At 44.7% G+C, this 19,118-nt stretch overlaps 1 long non-coding RNA gene across 6 annotated transcripts in view; it reads right to left on the bottom strand.

Annotated features, from left to right (window-relative positions):
* Positions 1–19,118, bottom strand: part of LOC135280771 (uncharacterized) — a 73,430-nt gene that overhangs the window by 15,678 nt on the left and 38,634 nt on the right. For 3 of the 6 annotated variants that reach the window (XR_010347611.1, XR_010347610.1, XR_010347609.1), the window contains exons 2-3: positions 6,728–6,864; positions 2,237–2,374 (exon numbers count right to left, since the gene is read on the bottom strand). This is a non-coding gene — a long non-coding RNA (uncharacterized LOC135280771). Of the gene's footprint in view, positions 1–2,236; positions 2,375–4,729; positions 5,751–6,727; positions 6,865–19,118 lie in introns of those variants that run through there. The other 3 variants (XR_010347612.1, XR_010347608.1, XR_010347613.1) reach the window with 3 other exon arrangements.

Below are 19,118 nucleotides of genomic sequence, written 5' to 3'. Positions count from 1 at the left end.
TTTATTTTCTAGGGGAATAACTGCAACCTGTCTCCTCACTTCCACCCTCCTAAAGGCTACAGACATCCCAAGCACCCACTCATGCCTTTCCAGCTACACTGAACTCTGCTGAAGGAGCCCACAAGAGGGTTCTGGGAATGAATGTACCAAGAAGAGCTGGAGTCCACTGAAAATATCTGCAGGGCCATGAAAATTTGATTTTTGTAGTGAAGTCTTTAGGAAATAACTATCTAGCATTCACCAGTGACTATGTCAAAAGACAGATGGCCCACACAAGAGCTGCAAAACATTTTCTCTGTGAACATTTATGCTGTAAAGCCTTGACTGTTTATTGTAGAGGTTAATGAAGCTGTGAAAAGAACATGGTCTTGCTGAGATTATTGCTTCTGGGCAGCACAGAGCACCAGCCATTCTTAATCCAAACGAAAGGCATGACAGATAGACCAATTAAAAGTGTTTCCAAACAAGCTTTGAGACACAGGGCAGCTGTAACGTGACTATTTTTTCTAATCCCCCTATCCTACAAGCACTATCTAATTGCAGTGCCTAGTATCCTCTGAATTCAGCATCCCCAAGAAGATTTTCAGTGCATTGCTGATAAATCAACCCAGTCCAGTCACGTGACCCAGGCTCATACAGAAGCCAAAAAATCCCCATCAGAACAAATTTTGTGCTTTTTTATTTATTTCTTGCCTCAGCAGCCAAAGATTATTTCTGAATGCTGTCTGGGAAAAGCACAAGTATTCGGAAAAGTGCTGCTTATCCAGTCCCCTTGGTAGCTCAATATTTTTCTTAAACCACCACAAAAGCCTTTTATCCTGCAGAGAGAGTCCACATGCATTCATGGCTGATCACATACATACGCACAATGCTTGGGAAACTCTCCCATAAATATTTTCTCTGCTTTGATAAATCATCATGCAAAGGTGCATCATAGAATTCTCTCTGAGGGAGAAGTTTTGTTCTCAAGTCTGTGGTTTGCCTTATTCTCTCTAAATGCACAGAAAATCCATAAAGGAGAGAGACCAGATGCAACCTCTATTTATAACAATCATGGGTTTATTGTTAAACAAGCAGAGAAAAGCAAAAATAAATAAAAGTTTTTCCTTCTCAAATTTTCAACAATCATTCATATCCCTTTACAGATCCTTACCTAGAGGAGTAGAACAAGCACCTTTAGGACTCAGAAGAATAGAGGCCTCTACTGGATGCAGAAATTGGAGCTATGCCTGAAACTACATTATTCCCACCATCCCAGAATTACAGACTAAACTCACTGAATAGGTGTTGGTCAGTGAAAGGCAGGAAACTACATTCTCACTCTTGCAGTGGTTTCTACCTACTATTGGTGGACCATTAAGCACAATAAAACGCTTCCAACTCTTGGCTGACTTTTTTTCTTGATTGTTCATTGTTTTGCATCTATTTTGCAAGAATGGGCTGCTCCAGATCTCACTGGAGAAGCAGAGCAGAGCTCAACATTCCTACTTTCAAACAGATATTAGTACCAAAGTACCAAAAGAGGAACAGACCAGCTTCAAGAGGAGTTCCTGATCCTGCATAACCACACCTGAAAATCTTCAGGAAGGACTTGAGCCCAGGGGGAAGAGGCTTCAAGTGAAGGGAAATCTGTGCCTTGGAACTTGCCTCAGACTCCACCAGTGTCTTTGAATCCAACAGGGCAAATCCCGGGAGTTTTTCACTGATCAGGATGTTCATCAGGATGTCACTGGAATGGGCCTCTATTCACCTCAGCTCCCCTGCTGTGCTGCTCCTCTATTTATCTGTGCTGCTCACTCATTTAGGTGTCAGTTTGCTGGAACAGGACTGACACAAACTGCAGAGCTACCATTTTCTTAAAAGAGTCTTTCTCGAGCTGTGCTTTACTTTAGCATTCCTTACACTGCTAGGGGAATATCAAGAATGTGGAATTCAAACACCTGGTCTCCTCAATTCACAGATTAACTGGTCACAGAAAAATAAAACTGGCATCTGAGCTGCACACTCTTGTTGTTTTATGATATGTTTAACCCAAAACTCCCTAATCCTATATTCCATTAATAGAATAACCAAGATCATCATTTGAGGGAGCTCCAAAGACAAAAGCTTCCTGGGTCTAGGTGTTAATGGGATATTATTTCAATGAGAAAATTGAATAGATATACAGAGAAAACAAAATAAATATATACAGCATTGCATTCATTTTATATGGAGATTTCTGAAGGAAAAAAAAAACCTTTTCTGGAGAGCATGTTGTTTTAAAGGTAGATTTTTCCATGAAAATATATTCCCTCCCTTCTTCCTGGCTCTTCTCCTCAGATTTTCTGGTTTTCTTTGCCCAAAGGTGTTGGCTCCTTTTCTCCAGCTTGGCCCTCTATGGGTTTCAAGATTATTCCAAGTTGTTTTTACACAGCCTTCTGGATCATGTTAGGAAAAGGTGCTTTAAAAACATGTTAAAATAATGTTATTTTTAAACAGAGTTCAGGACTGACAAAGGCACTGGGCTGACTAAGGATCCAGTTTGTTTCCATTAGAAATACATTACCAGTGGGCCAGTCAAAAGCATGTAGAAAATGTTTATTGACATTTCCATGTAAATACCTGTCATTAGCTTTTCTTTAATACCACCAGGCTCCAAATCACACTTACTTTTCAGCTCCCTCCCATTCGAGCAGTCATTTACTCTGCACCTTGCAAATGTGTGGAGGAGCACCAAGGCCAGAGCCAAGCAGGAGAGGCTGTGCACCAGCTGCCAGGGAGCCCATTCCATTCCTTCCTGCACCAGGGCCGGGAGCAAACTGGAGGAAAGACCCTCAGAAGAGTCTCCACACACACCTCTATGCTTTGGCCAAACTCATTTGGTGAGGTTTTACTGAAATGAGGAGCAGGATCATCACAGGAGGTCAGGTAAAGGATGAACTTGTGCCCTGCTGCCTCATGCTCAGGGGACAGCTTCCCCTGCTTAGCCTCACACAGTTAAGCCATAATCAAATCTTGACAAGAGAGGTTCAGGCATGAAGACAGAGCAGGAGGAAATCCATCCACAAAGAGGGCAAATGCAAGCAAACAGAACAGCCCTCACCAGAGCAATGCCACAATGTCAACAGAATTCTGCCCAAACCATCCTTGGCTGTCCCTGAAAGCAAAATTGTTCCCTCCTGTTCCCTGCCATGGGTTTGGGCAGAGAACAGCTCTCATGGCTCACAGCTGGAATGTCACTTCAGCTGTGACTTCAGCTGGGTTCCAGAGACAAAAAAGACTCAACATTCCCTGAAAGTCAAGTCCCAGAAGGAGTTGGGCAGGTCTCACACACAACAGCCACAGCAGGACAACGCCTGCTCTTGGCCATCAGCTCATCCCTGCAGCAGAGAGAAAAGCACAGAAATCCCCTTCGCACCCTGGGCTTTTCAAGGGTGTGTTTGTTCCTGATTTGACTCCTCTCCTTTCAGATTACACAAACCTGAACTTCCTCCCCGGCTGTGTGTGTCATTGTGCCTTCATTGTTGTGAATTGTTTGCTAATTTCTGGGCAGCAGCCCCACTTTCCTCACCACTGGGATTATGTAAAGGAGGCAGAGATGATGCAGAGCCTTTGGTCATTCACTTCTCATTGATTTAACTAAAGAAGTTTGCACTGTGCTGAGACCTCTGAATTTCTCCATACCACAACTTCAATCTTTTAAAAAGATTACTATCAACATTGCTATTAAAACACAGTTTCTGCTCTCAGAAGAGGAGAAATCTGTCCTAACACAATAAACTACTGATTGTTTTGAAAGCTGAAGTTGAAAGATATAGCACTGCTAGCCCCAGGACAAAACTTAGAGACCTAATAGTCTCTGAATTTCACATGCCTCATACTGAGAAAAAAAATACACTTTTTCAAATAAAACTGGTCATTGTTTTAGAAAACAATTTACAAAGGCACCAACACAGAGGGTAAGACTCAAGCTGTGTGCTGAAAAACTGGCTTCTTGATATTTCCTGAAGTCTCTTCCACTTCCTGATCCAAACTCCATCAGTTCCAGGTCCATCAGAAGAGATATCCATCTCTCTCATTAAGGGGAAGCCATTGCCAGGTCTAGGTCTAAAATGGAGCCCATATAATGCATAGTTAAAAAAGGGTTCTGAATCTACATAGAGAGCATTCAGAATCTGCACTTCAAAATGTGATGGAAGGAAGGAGCAGCAACAACATATCCAGCTACAGTAAACCCAGAAAAAAAGTAGTCTCATTCCCACAAAATTCCTTTGCATTGTTTCAGCAATTTTAAAAGAGAGTAATAATTTAAATTATGCAAATTTTAAAATGTTTTATTATATATTATGGATCCTGTGTGCGTTTGGCCCATCACATCCAAGGTGCAGCTCTGAGCCCCATGGCTCCAGCCAGCTCCCCTTGCTGCTCACAGAGTGCACAATCCCACACTGTCCCCCCAGGGCTCAGCCAGCTGAGAACTCTTTTTGGGCTCAGAGGCAGCTGTACTGCCAGAATCTCACACAAGAAAACTTATTCCAGATAATCAGTGCATCTGACAAACAGGAAAAGGGTCACAGCTCTGAGAAATGGGTTCCCAGTGCATTCCCTTCACACACACAACCTTGTTCTCCCCAGCTGAACAGCTGGGAGCCAGCTGAAATATAAGAACCTCTCCCCTCCAGACTGGGCTCTCTATTCGGGGTTTAAGACAATTACACAGTTATTTGGTGTAAGAAAAGTCAGTCAAGGGGGAGACAAATTGTTTTATTTCTCACCCAGCTACATAATAGATTTCTAGGAGTGCAAACTCATCTGTCTTCCCACTATTTTACTTTCATTATAAGGTTGGGAATGGGAAGTAATTTTTCACAACAAGGATCTTTAACTGGTTAGAAATTAAACTGCCCAAACAGGAGCGTCCTGCAGAATGGAACATCTATTATCTGGGGCCCATGGCTTTGGTTGCACCTTATTTATCATCACAGCAGGTCCTGCTCCAAACCCAGCCTCACTCACCAAGCTCCCAAGACACAAAGACAAGTGAAAGACACATGACAATGAGACAAAAAGGTCCAAATCGAAAACTTCATTATAAATTAAGGCAGTAGAGGATCCAAACTGAGCAGCTGTGCTGAGGAAACAGGACTGTCTCCCAGAGCAACCCCATCCTCCCAGGCTGAGTGGGCAGATCTGTCTTTCATCATCCCAGCCTCTCCACCTCAGTACATCCTCCACTCCACTGCTGCTGCCAAGCTCCTGTCCTGTCAGTAATAAACAACACATGGGCATCCCTTGTCACCAGTCCCAAGCAGATCAAAGCCATCAACACTTCCACCACCACTTTCCTGCCCCAGCACGATGGTACATTTCACCATGATGACTGTCCCCATCACTGGTGAATGTCCCAGGCCCTCAGAGGACCTGATCTGGAACGTGTCTGGCAGTTCCTGCAGTGCAAAGAGCAGAATTATCCAATTCTCCAGAATTATCCAAAGTTCACAACTTAGTCTTCTCTAATTCTCCTTCTGAGGCTGCCCAGAAGGGACAGGACACCGTTACATTTTTACTCCTGATGTGTAAGGAGCATTTTACTTTTTCTTGGAAATTTATCTATCTTCGTTTATTTATTTTACTTCTTGTTACAGCAGGCAACTGAGTCGTGCTTCATCCTCTCACATGTTGAAGCATGAGTGGTTGCAGTGGGTGTTCCATTGTGACCTCATGGGTAACATTTGCTGCCATAATGTTGTGCAGATCCCTGCACTCTGCTCCTGGTTGAAACAGAAAATTAGATTCTTAGGAAAAACAAACACATGGGATATAAGCAATGTTTCCCTGTGAGGATATTGCCACCTTAACCAATTTGCTCTAATAGCAAACTTCAACTACTGGTAAAAGTTGCAAAAATAATAATGATTTTTTTAAAACCACCCTCTTCAGCTGCTGCCTGTGAATGTTTTGGGGGTTTTTACCCTTATGGCCAGTCTGTTATGCTTTCAAATAGATAGCTTTGGATTATTGATTTTCTTCAAAAAGTTGATGTTAGTAATAATCTCAGATGTCTCACTAGGGGATGAAATTTTAAGACTCATTCTTGCCACTTCCATTTTTTTTACTGCTACAGCCTCCTTTAAAGAGCAGGAAAGCACTTCATCTACGTATTCCAGAGGCAAACATATTTCCAATACCTCTTTGCTTACATGTCATGCAAGCACACCTACCCTCTCACCCACCACAGACCTCTTATTTTCCAGTCTCAGCTGAACACCCTAAAGAATCCAGCAGTCCAGGGCTGCTTCCCTCACTGTTCAGCAGGAGTTCCACTATTTATGAGACTAAAGCTCCAAGTTAATTGCTTCTAAACACTATCATCGCAATCACCAAGAGTCCTTATAAGTAATTACATGGATTTTAGAGCCCATGAAAGAATTTTAAAAAGCCTAGAAGTCAAACCTTTTTGCATCAAAAGTTTGCTTCCTTCTTTTTTCATAGGCAAAAGAATCCCAGAGAGAGAAACAGGCTGAATTATTGTGACCTTTCTTCCTCCCAACTTTTTAATTAGTAGAATTGCACAGCTATGGCTTAAAATACTGTCACCCTGAGACTAGGGTGATTGACTTTGACTTTATTGAACATGAAAGATGTATTTACTATATAAATTGCAGGTCTGTGCACTTCTGAACGACACTTGCATTCATCTCAATGTCACACATCAGACCACCTTATAAACATGTTATTTAAGACTCACAGTATGCCAGCAAGCAGAGGCAGAGGTTGAAAACCTTCTCTGCTGCAATTGTTTCAATTGCTGTCTTCATCCTCTATTTTACATCAGGAAAGACTGGAAATTACAGAGCACCAAAGACTCAAGAGCAGAGTTCAGGGCTGTTAGAACAAAAAAAAAATAATCAAGATAAAAACCAGGATGTCTATTGCCAGGAAAATCTGTCTTAGAATAACGGGGAGAATTGTTTTCACAGCCCAAAGACTAACTTCCAAGAACAAATCTCAGCTCAAATAAATTCACTGCTTTATACAAAGGTTCATAGCTTACACACCTGCATACACCATGCCAGTTTCTCTTTCAAAAGGTACCTCAAATATGAATCAAACACACTGCTCAGTAAAACAAGAGGCAGGTCTTGGCTTTGAGCTACGACAACCTTTTGTTAAAAACCTTTTCACGTGTTAGTGCCCTGCTGGGAGAAGTAAATACCCAAGCACAGAGTTGAACACAATGAAGTTTCCTCAATATTTCTATGTGTCACTCTGTCACTTTTTGGCCATTAAAATCAGTGTATACACACAAACAACCTGAATAAAACCCACAGGTGCAAACTTCTGTTTCCAAACCCCCTGCCATGGGTGCCACCAGACCAGGCTGCTCCAAGCCCCATCCAGCCTGGCCCTGAACACTTCCAGGGATGGGGCATCCACAGCTTCTTTGGTGTTGCACGTGTCTATCTAAGCTGTAAAATGAATGAATATTCTTCAGGCAATGCTGCTGGGTTCACTGAGACTTAACTCACAAACATTTCTCACGCTGTCTCTAGTGCTCATCCAGCTTTGAGTTAGTTCATATATCTGCCAAAGCACAGGTATTGCCTTTGCTGGGGGGACTCATGCAATTCATTACCAGGACCTTGAGGATTTATTAGAATTTCTTGCATAAGGGCAAATCAATCTGAGAGGTTTGTGTGAGTTTCACTGAGCAGCACTGGGGGTGTTGGGGCCCTGGCTCAGCTCCCCTTGCTAACACAACAGAAACCCAGTATCTGATCTTCCTAAAGGAACTGAGTCATGGTTTCAAAAACCCCATCCAAGCTTTACTGCTCACACCTGCAGCGAGCACTCGGAGGTGTGTTCTGCACACATACCTTTGCCATCTCCTCAGCATCTTACTCAACACACGTTTCCCAAAAGTACCCAGCTGGCACCAGCACATTCCTTTGGAAGCCAGACCGTGCTGCCATGTGGAATCAGTCCAGGGTAGACAACTTGTATCTGCTGAGAGCCTGACCTAGGTGTACCTGCTTAATTCTGGGCACCCTATAACTCTGTGTCTTCATTTGCAACAAGCTGATCTGTTAATTACATCCCTCTGCTCCAACCTGCTAGGAAAACTCATTTTTAGTTCTTTCCCACTAAGTGCATTATCAGGTCTTTGCTCTACTGTGTATAGGGATGGGTGGAGGGGGAGGAAGACTGAAAGAGGGGATGTATTTCTTTTAATTTTTTTTTTAAGAGGTGTGATGTGATTTTTATTGTATGACTATTCACCTGCTTTCTGTGACCTCCTAAGCATATTTAAGAGGGAATTTGACACTGCGACCAAACACGAGGCTGGGGGAGAAATCAGCTAACAGAAAACACATGTGCTCAAGCATTTTGCTTTGCCTTGCTGATATTGAAGAGATTGGTTTTGCTCGGTAAAGCACTTGAATTTCAGCTCAGTCCTGCAGGGAAAAAGCTAATCCTCAAGTTATGGCAATACAGGCAGTTGATATGGGGAAGGAAGGAGGGGGCCAGAGAACCACGGGAAGGAGAAAGGAAGGATTCAGCATTTTAGCCTGACCTGACTCCAGGTTCACACGAGAAGAGGTGAAGCTGCAGCTGTCATGCCAAAGGGAAATGCAGTCATTTATAAACCCAACAAAGTCTCCTGGGAAGAAGTTACATAAAAAAAAAGAAAAAGCATTCCTCAAGAGTAGAGCTAAGGGCAGGTTTTTCCCACCGTGTGAGAGAGCCAGTGCAACCAGACCAAACTCTGGCACTGCTCTCAGAACAGTTCTGGCCAAACCTCCTCCCTGCCCCAGCAGGGACAGATGCCACCAGCCTTTGCCACATCATCTCTCCAGAAGACCTCCTCCAGTGTGAGAAGCTCCACCACCAAAGCACACAAATCCATCCCTTTGCTAATGCACAAAATATCTCACAGGAACAGCTACTGTCCAAAGTGGCTGAAGGCTGAGAAAAAAAACCAAATTATATCTCAACTCTCCTTCTCTTCCCTCATCCTGAATATCACTTTTGCTCAAGGTTTGACTCATATCTGCTTTTGGTGAGCATATGAAGATTGTTGTCTGTGCAGCTGAATGGAGAATAACCACTATGAATAGGCATGATCTGATATTGGTATCCCTTCAGGTATTTCAGCACATCTCAGAGGTGAGAGAGAAGCAAGACTGAGTACTCAGGAGGTTAACAACCACAGCAAACAGCAAATCATTCAGAAAAGTGTTTGATCAACACAGAGATAGAAAATTGTACAGCAAACTGGTCTGTGACCTATAGGGCAGAACAACTCAAATTGCAAGAGGGGCTCATTGGGAAGGAGGAAAAAAAAAAATACAGCCAGCAGGATTCCCAGGCTAAAATATAAACTGCAGCTCCAGCTGGTTTGTTCACATCGAATCTCCAAACTGGGCTTTCTGGTTTCTCTAAAACTCATTTCATGAGGAAAAATAAAATTGAGATAAAAATAAAATTCCTTTCTTACAGCAGCTACTAGGGTTCATGGTTTCTGTGACCTGACACTGAGAAAGATGTGATGGGAACACTCCTCCTTGTGCTAAGTGCTCTGGCAGCGAGTGCTTAGCCTGGCAGGGGAGCCCAGGGTTTCACCAAAGGGCAAATTATATCCTGCTAATTGAACCAGCATCGTTTTAGAATCTCCCCATGAGCCTGTCAGGTTTGTGCATGGGCAACTGTGAAGATCTTAATGGACCTGGGAGGCTGAATCAAATAGAAGGACCAGGCAAGAGCAGAGAAAATGGGACACAGCGGGAGGGTATCAAATCCTTTCGGGTTAATAACGCACCTTCCCGGGATGTGAAGCAGATGCCCAGAACTTGGGGCTGTGTTACTTAATTACCGTACATGAGAAAAACCCAGCAAGGCTCCCAGCACACACAAAGCTTTGGCAGAGAGAAAGGAGGGGCAGGGGAAAGAATCCAGCCCTCCCCAAGCAATGCAATTAATACATTTGCTGCAGCTTTGTGTCACGTTCCCTCAGCACCGCTCAGCTCCAGTTGTCAGCATCTGTCTGGAACGAGCTGCACGGAGAGGCAAGGGATAAGATTTCAGGAAAGGCTGGAGTCCTCTGCTGAGGGATTCGTCCCGTATAAATTGCCTGTCAGCTACAGCTGAAGCACAGTGTTGGCTGCCCTTCTCCTGGTGAGTAATAACAGGACTTTGCTGGATACAGAGGTACCTGATTTCCATGGAAACCAAAGTTTAGCTCCAATCTGATGAGTAAAATGCAGCTCACTTCCTTGTGAGAGGAGGTACCAAGGATGAAACATAAAAGGGGACTTGAAGGAGTATCTCTGCTTTTGCTCCTGAATCATCTCTGGTCTGCAAGAGTACAAAGCAGAAATGCAACAGCAACACCTGAGTGTTGCTAAAAACCCTGACAAAATCAAGTACGTGCACAGAGACACAATTCCTTTTTCTGAGCATGAGGAATCAGAGCAGAAAAAACAGATAAAAAGGATTTCTTTATTGTCCCAGATGTACTCAGTAGAGGATCTGAGGCCCAGAGAAGCTAAATAACTTGCCTGAGATGAAATAAAGGGTTGGAAGGTGGCTCTAGCATATAAATCCACATGTTATTTGAGCCTATTCAGTACTCTGACCCTGCTTTCTCTCTCATATGGTAACTCATAAATAGGCTTGGGTGTATACCTCATAACACCATTTATTACATACATACATCTTCCAGCAGAGGCAACCAAGCTCCTTGTGGGATTTGAATTTTGTGTTTAATTGGCAGGCCTGTTTGTGGAACCAACAGGTGCATTAGAAGCGAACAGAGAGCACATTCTCACGTCACAAAATATGTGCTGCAAGCCATGTTATGAGAGACTAAGCCAGGGAGCAAACACAAAACCATCCAGCACCATCCAGCCCCTCCAGATGGCCAGGAGCCCGGGGAGGAGCTCCATGCCCTCCCAAGCAACAGCCTGGGATGCCCTCAGGCTGCCCACACAGGCACTCAGGAGGGCTTGACTCACTTGCACCATCTTTTCCTTACAGGAATTCACTCTGCCCACAACAAAAAAAAAAGTACCAGGAGGAAGAAGCAAGAGTTTGGAGAAGGCTGTGGCTGATGTGGAGTATCCACATCACTGGCCAAACATTGTTCCTGACTGCTCCTGACCTCTTTCTGGTTGGTTTGTAGGAGGGCAAGGAGCATCTGATGCTACCAGTCTGTGCAGACCCACCTATACCTCAGAAGGTGCAGGTTTATGATAGAGACTGGAGAGAAAATTGTCTTTTGATGTCTTCCTCCAACTCATTTTGATTCTGCTACCTAGTGCAAAAATCTGGTCTGATTATAGCAGATTCCAAACCCCTTTAAAGGAAGAGCCACATTAAAACAGCTGAAAGTTTCCCATGTCCTCACCTTATCAAAATTTTTTTTTTCTTTTAAAATTTGCTACAAATGAAGAGAATAGTTCAAATCGAAATAAATTATCTCCATTTTGATTTTAAAAAATTAATAGAAAACTTTGGGCCACAGAAAAGGTGACATCTGCAAACTATGCATGTAACTGACATCTTCTCTTACCAGACCCAGATGGGAGTAATGCCTACAGGAGTGTTTAAAATTAGTCTGGGTAACAGGACTGCTGCTACTGTTGTTGCAGTCCTATAGCCAAATTTATTTCACTCTCAGTATGTTTTTCCTGATGTTCAGCCAAGCTCTGTCTCTTTGTTTCATTGTTGAATGTGTCTGTACCTCCATACCACCCAATGCCTCCCTCCTGGGAGTTTTTACCCTCAATAATGTATAGTTTATTTATTACTGCGACTCTTCTCACAAATTTAATTATGGCAGTAGGTGAAAAGGGTTGGGACAGGAAGATAAAGCTTATCATGGGTATCTTAAGCCTCATCTCTCACTCCAACAGAGAGGTGCTTTCTCATCTGAAGAGTAAAAATCCCCAGTCTGACACAGCAGCTTTTCAACAATCCCAGGAGGCAAAACAACATCTCATGAAACCTGGAACTACATCCCACTCCAAAGGACAAAATGACACACTCTAACAGGATTTACCCTGTGCAGGACTCAAGTCAATCGTTTTTCCCTTGAAAACAAGCTGCAAATAATTGGATAAGCAGTCTCCTATTTCCAGGGTATAGAGCAACATACTTGGAGTTGCTCCAGCTCTGCTGCTGTGATAAACTCAGTTTATATTCTCCCTTCTGCACACACAGCTCACAAAGAGAAATTGGATTGCTGAAAGCAAAGCAAAGGTAAACACCAGTTTTGGAAGCTGCCCTTATGCTATCCAGGATTCCTTTCCACTTGGGAGAGGAGCCACCAAATGCTTGGTTGATTTTTAGTACACATTCTTCTCTTTGCTGAAACATCCAACTGCTGTTCAGGAAGGCCCAATTATGAAAAAGAAAACCTGCACCAAAAATATCCAGTAAATGCACACAGAAACCATTTTACAATGGCCCCAGGTTAGTCACACCTTCCCAGGATGGAATCATCCCCAGCTGTGTTATGGTTGTCCAAATCACACTGCTGGTCCCAGTTAGACAACAAACTCCTCAAGGCTTGAATCCACATCGTCTGAGTTTGTGCAGATGCCAGAAGGTTTCTCACATTCAGCAAACTGTTTCCCTTGGGCACAAGCCTGGCCACACTTTGTCCACCACTGCAGCCCCCAGGGTGGGTTCTTTTGGGGTGGGCACCATTGTCTGTCCCCAGGTGCCCTTCATATTGACAAATACTGATTCAGTCCACCAGGCCAGTCTTCCTGACACTGGCTTTCCAGGGGGCCCGAAGACAAGGATAACACAGCTGGGCTTGCAAAAAGAATATTATCCAACAATTGCCAGTCTTCCAAACATTCAAACCCTTTCTTGAACAAACCTTGGAATTTTTTTTCCCCCTCACTCAATCAGAAAGCTGCACTCATTTTTTCCCCTGCCTTTAGCATCTCCCTTTGGTCTCTCCTTCCAAGGTAAGTTGCAGCACAAGCTGGCAGCCCCTGTCAGCAGGAAAAAGAGCACACTCTGTGATCTTAGAGGACTTGTGATTTACTCTGAACACTGCTATGGAGAAGCTCTCTCCAGGTGGGTTGTGCTAGGCAGAGATGCTCTCTAAGATAGGGAGGACAGCTGGTATTTGAAGTGCTTAAAGCCATAGGATGGCACCAACCAACACAAACAACACAGTGATGAGGCACCAAGAGAGGTTTGTAGGAAAGGTGGAAGTCTTCTTGCTGAGTTTTGGGAATAACTGCAAATATAGAGTTAAAAACGAAAGCTGCCAGCAACTAGCCTCCTGCAAGTCCTCAGAGCCCCAAAAGCCACCTTTCATCTGATACCCAGACCATGGGGAAATTATTTATTTTTCCCTTGCAAAATGGCCTCTGTTTGCAGCCACTCACCCCAGCCGACCGTGGTGTGCCAAGCTAGAAATTATCAAATTTTACTGGATTTCCCCAAAACTAAAGCTGCCAGCAACAAGGCTCCTACTAGTCCTTAGAGCCCCAAACGCCACCATCCATCTGATACACAGACCCTGGGGAAATTACTTCTTTTCCCCTGGAAAATGAGCTCTGTTTGTGGCCACTTCCCGTGGACAACTTTGGCCTGTCTAGCTAGAAATTTGCAAATTTTGCTGGATTTCTCCAAATGCCTCCATCAGCACACCGAGGCAGTTTTTAAATTTCTGGCTTTCTGAGAGGAATGCAGCTGGGTTTGGCTCCTCTGTTCTGTCTGCTGGGTGAGGAACCTGAAGAGAAACTAAACCCAGCCAGTCTGGAGCAGCAGTACACCAGCCCAGATGGGCCAGCCCCAGAGCTGCCTTCTGCTGGGGCAGGCTGCACGTCCCATGGAAATCATTCCTGCCAGGCTGCCCCAAAGTCGTGTTCCAAGGTCCATACACACAGAAAAACTCAGGGAAGGTGCCTCAGTCTAGCCAGGCTGTTCTGGAGGCCTTCAAGTTCTCTGTGAAGCCCTCAGGACAGTGGTAGCCCAAGGATTCTCCAGCAAATGGGACCCTTTTATGGGAAAGTCTAGACTTCCTAATGACCTTGGAAAAGCAGCCAAGTGCTCCTCCACCCAGCCAGTGCTGCCTGCAGGCTGCTGTCTCTGTCCCACTGCCTGGGGAACGCTTCTCCTCCCACTGCTTCATATTCTGCAGCTGCTTTTGCTCTTCAATGCAACAAATCACTTTTTTTTCACAGACTTTGCTTCCCTGATACTCCTTATCTCCATGGTTAACATATAATTCCATATCTCCATCACCAAACAAGTACCCTTGGAGGTACCATACTTCATGCTGTTGACTAAACACATTTATTTTCTTTTTAAAAAAATAAATTCAAGTAACTAATACATTTCCTGACTCATTTCTGTGTGCACCTTGCAACATTTTCCCTTTACCAATATTAGCTACTCAGCCAGCACAGCTTCCATTACTGCTCCCCTCCTCACACAGGCCTCAGACCAACTCCCACCACTCAGCAAGCAGGTTTTATTCCCATCTTACCTCCTCAGCAGCACACCAGATCAGTTTTTTCAGCTCCAAAATGAAAACTAAAAAACTAGAACTCCTTTGCAATCTTCCCCTCAGCACCCTTGACCTTTCCTTCCCTATCCATGGGCTTCTAGCAGAAACCACACAGAGCAGAACCATAGGATGGTTTGGGTTGGAAGCAACCTTAGAGATCATCTCGTTCCAGCCCTCTGCTCCTTTTTCTAGAGCAGCACCTCGAGGTGCTGTGGATGCTCCCTCTGCACGTGTACAGGACATGTCCTCACTCAAACCCCTCTGCACTGAGCTGTCCTGACCCAACCTCTAAGCAAGGAGGAACCTCTCCCTGCTCTCCTCCTGCCTGTGAGGCTGCAAACCTCCCCACACAGATCCCCTCCCTGCACCTTTAAACCTGCTGAATGGCTCAGTTCAGCCCAGGAACAGAGTGTTTGACTTCAGCAGAATTTAATCAAAGAGGCACAACTTTCTTTGGCTCCTCCGGCGCTGACGCACAGCTCTCTTGCATTATGCTCCCTAATGAGGGCCACCTGAAGCCCAAAACGGTGTCTGAGCACAACACAGAGCTCTCTTTTCATCATGGGCTAACAGAAAAAATAATACTCTGAGTATTTCTCGCTCACAGATAAACTTGGCCATCACACTAAGGAAATGAAAGCAAATAGAGCCAGTCTGTCAACTGGAACACTCTGCCTGCTGCCTGCTCTGGCTGATACTTTACATGGGTCTTAAATTAAATGTCAAATAGTGTTTGGCACAAGAGCTTTGTGACTGCCCTTAGAGAAAATCTGACACCTTTGCTAACTGTTTCCCACTGCTCTCTACTGCTTGGCGAGGGTTGGGGAAGTACAGACTGTCTTGCTGCTCTCTGTTTTTTTTCCCTTTGTTTTTCTCTACAAAGAATGCATGAAAATAAAGAAGTGTCTTGTGTCTATTCAAAGTGACTGCAAGGAGTGCAGTGTTAAGTGACATCAGACACAATTTGGGGCATTTCATTTCATTTGCCTTCCTGGCACTTCCACTCCAGTTAAGCTGACATAACAAACATCCATCAGTTCTTTCTCATCTCTACCTCCTCCAGTTTCAGTACTTTTGACTGAGTTTTATCATCTTTAGCAAAACAAAAGCCCAAGAGCTCCACCATGTAAGGTCACCCTGTCACCTTGCAGTGCCAACCTGTGCCAACCTGGTGAGTGCCCCCTGCCACAACTTTAGCACCACCTGGATGTTCCTTCCTGCTGCATCCCCTGGAGATTATCCATGCTCAGCACACTGGAGACCTCCCAGGAGCTGGCATTCCCTAACACCTGATTAGAACTGGGCTCTGAGACAGCAGTTGGGTTATTATAACGAAGCAGCAATGACAACTGAGCCACAGCAACCCTCCATGAGCACACACAGAGCCAAAGGGAAATGGAAATGGGATTGCTCCCAGCTGAGACCACCCAGGCTGCCTGCACCATGCCAGTCTCTGTGCAGGGGGGAGTCTGTCCCCTCCTGCCATTCTCTAGGCTGAGACACCAATCCAAGCAAACCTATCCATCTGCAAGGGTGCAGAATTCCCTCTGTCCCATCAGGAATTATTGAGGAACAGAAAGTGTTTATAGCAGGACTATAGTTCATGGAATCAGAGCACCTGCCATGAAAGGACAAAAGAAAAACCAAGTTATCATTAAGTGTCTGGATCTTGCTGCCTCCTGTTTGTCTTTTACACCAGAAATGTGCTTTCCTTCAGGGTCTGGAAGGTTCTGGTGTGTCTCTGGATGATAAAGAGCTGACTGCCAATGGCCACAGATTATGTAAGTATATATACATATTTTAAATTCAGCTGAAGACCGAGTACACTGTTCTTCATAGACACCTGGAATCCAGTTTGGGTTCACACACACTTCATCTCCACCCTACTGCTTTAATCCCTGCAGAAAGTTCCTGGCAGCATCAGTGGGGTTTCAGCTCTGCCTCTGTGCTCTGGGAAGCTCACACTGAGCTCAGAGTGCTGCTGCAAGGGCTGTGAGAAGATGAGCCTTTCCCATGGACTTGTTACTATTCCGTGTCTGCACCCAGCTGGAGCTCAGGAGCTGCAGAGAGGAAAAACAGGAACCAATATATTTATTGTTTTAACCCCTCACCTCCCAGAAAAAAAAAAAAGGGAAAAAAATAGAAGAAGCCTGTGGGTTGAGGTGAATTCTGGGCAAAGGGATGTGAAGGGGAAATATGAGGAAACAAGATAACTAAGAATAGGTATTTTCTACAGTATTCCAATTTAACTGTACTATTTTGGATCCTGCATTGATCACACTGGCAGGCACAACTCACACAGTGATGGTGGTACTGGGTCTGTCCTGAGTTTGTCCCTGCCCCTGTGGAAGCAGGAAAGATTGCTGGGCATGGGGAGCACAAGGGGCTCCTCCTCTTCTGTGGCAGCTCCTTCATCAAGACAAAACCGTGCAAATCTAGTGCCAGTCAGACCTTCAGTTCAAGGGATGTGTGAAGCTGAAGGTGCCTGAAGGCAAAGTCATAAAAATGGCTCCAAACTCTGCACTCACCTGCAGCAGGGAAAGCTGAGCTCTTGAACTAAGCTGAAATACATTTGTCTAGTCAGCAGAGCCTTTCATCTAAGCAACTTGGCTGATATGCACAGTGTTAAGTACTACACACTCCAAATCACAAGCTGATGCAGAAGAATTAAGTGACAATTATCCAAAGGTTCCCCAGCAAGCTCTTGGAGCTGATGAGAGAGCACAGACTGGCAGACACCCACCACTTGCCAGCACTTCCCTATCAAGGGCAATCTCAAACCCATTTCTTCTGCTCAGCAGGTTTTTGCTATTACAGAGAGATGGCACAGGATCATCAAGCAGCACAGTGACAGCTGACTGGAAACACAACAGAAAATAAGTATTTTCTTCTTCCCTTTTTTTTTTTTTCCCCTCCCCCAGGCAGCCTGTAGCTCTCTGTGATATTCTCTGCTGACGGGTCAAGCAGAGCAGGAAAGACCCTCAGTACTTCCTGTGCAAAAGGGAAGCCTAGTGGGATAAAAGAGATGCTCCGCTTTTTCTCATCCTTACCTCTCCCACCATATTTTCTGACACATAAGTCCTTGTTCTGAATGAACTCCTGAACTGCTGCAAGGCTCTGCTTAATTTCCTACATGCCCCCGAGGCCTCCTAGGGCTTAAAAGAAAAAGACCTTTGGAAATGATCAAGTGTAGTGCAGGGGAACTTCCACCCTATGAAGTACAGTTATTTGTAAACTGCTGTGCAATCAAAGTGCTGCCTGGGCACAGCAGGAGCTGAGGGAAGTGTGCCATGAGCTGTGTTCACTTTCCTCACCAGCTGACTGAGCAGCTAGCACTGGGTTTTGTCCCCCTAATGGGAGAGAACAGTCTCATCAAGAAGGGGGGCAGAGCTGTGGGAGTGCAGCATAGGGTGGTGTGTTGCCCACCCTCCTAACAGCAGTTGTCTCTCCGTGGAAAAAATCCTCTTAAGTCCAGATATTTACTCAACTGTGACAGACACTACTGTGAGACACTTCTCTTCACCTCCAAAAAATCAGTTTCCATCCCAAATGCAAAGCAGGAGCAGGAAAGACCCCTCCAGCATCACCCCCTGCAAGCCCCACTGCTCCAGGACCCACAGAAAGCACAGCAAATTTCATGCCACATTTCCACAACAGCAGTGAGTGGTGCTGCACAGGCAGAGGGTCATCACTGGAATGCAAGTGTGGGCAGAGGAAAGTTTGGAAAGGGAAAAAAATGCCTCTCCTGCCATCAACACTGTTTCTGACAGAAGAGGAAAACAGGAAGAAGGATGCCAGCTGTTTTGATAGCTGTTCTCAGTCTAATGTTTCCTCCAAGGTAAATATACTCTCCTAAAGGAACAAGATCATAATTGGGCCTGTGAAAATTTGCCTCTCAAAGCACTAGAAAACCCAAAGCACTGTACCACTCAGCCAGGAAAGAAAGGCAAAGATAAAAAATGCTGCTTGAGGGCTACAATATATTAAGACCTGACAGGAGAAGAGACATCCCACACAGCCAGAAAAGTCATTGGAAGAAGAGCCAACAACAATTACTGAGGTGATGTCTCAGTCTGTGAGAGAGGACTAGAGAAAAGCCTGGAGAGCAAGCTGACTCGTATTTTGCAAGAAAAACCTCAGCCCTGATCGTGTTTCACTTGCTCCACGGGACAGTTGGCAACCCACAGCTGGGCAAGACTGGCAAAGGTCCACCAGCATTTATCCAGCCTTGCCCACTGGCACTGGCAGCCAAGAGCCTGAACGTGGGGAATGCAGGCATTTACTGCTGTGCAGGGCCAGCCCTGTACCACTGCAACAACAGAGAACCTCAGAATGCACATTCTCTCCCAGCACCTATGGGCAGCAAAGGATTTAACTGGAAAATGCTAATCCCTTTTAATAAGATGACCTTTATGGTCCGTACTTTGCTAGTTTTAATGAGCCCGCCTGCAAGGGTTGATTGATTTACTTGCCTGGTGCTCTTAGACTCAAATTTATTATAATTAAGTTGTTAGTTAAAGAAGTTTGCCTTGCTCACCATGCCTGGGACCTCAGGTCGTTATTATTAGACTCTCACATGCATCACCCCCATCATTCTGCATCT

Source organism: Passer domesticus, chromosome 14, assembly GCF_036417665.1.
Source record: "Passer domesticus isolate bPasDom1 chromosome 14, bPasDom1.hap1, whole genome shotgun sequence".
Classification (NCBI taxonomy): domain Eukaryota; kingdom Metazoa; phylum Chordata; class Aves; order Passeriformes; family Passeridae; genus Passer; species Passer domesticus.
Note: the sequence above shows the minus strand (reverse complement) of the source record. Positions and strands in the feature narration are given on the sequence as shown.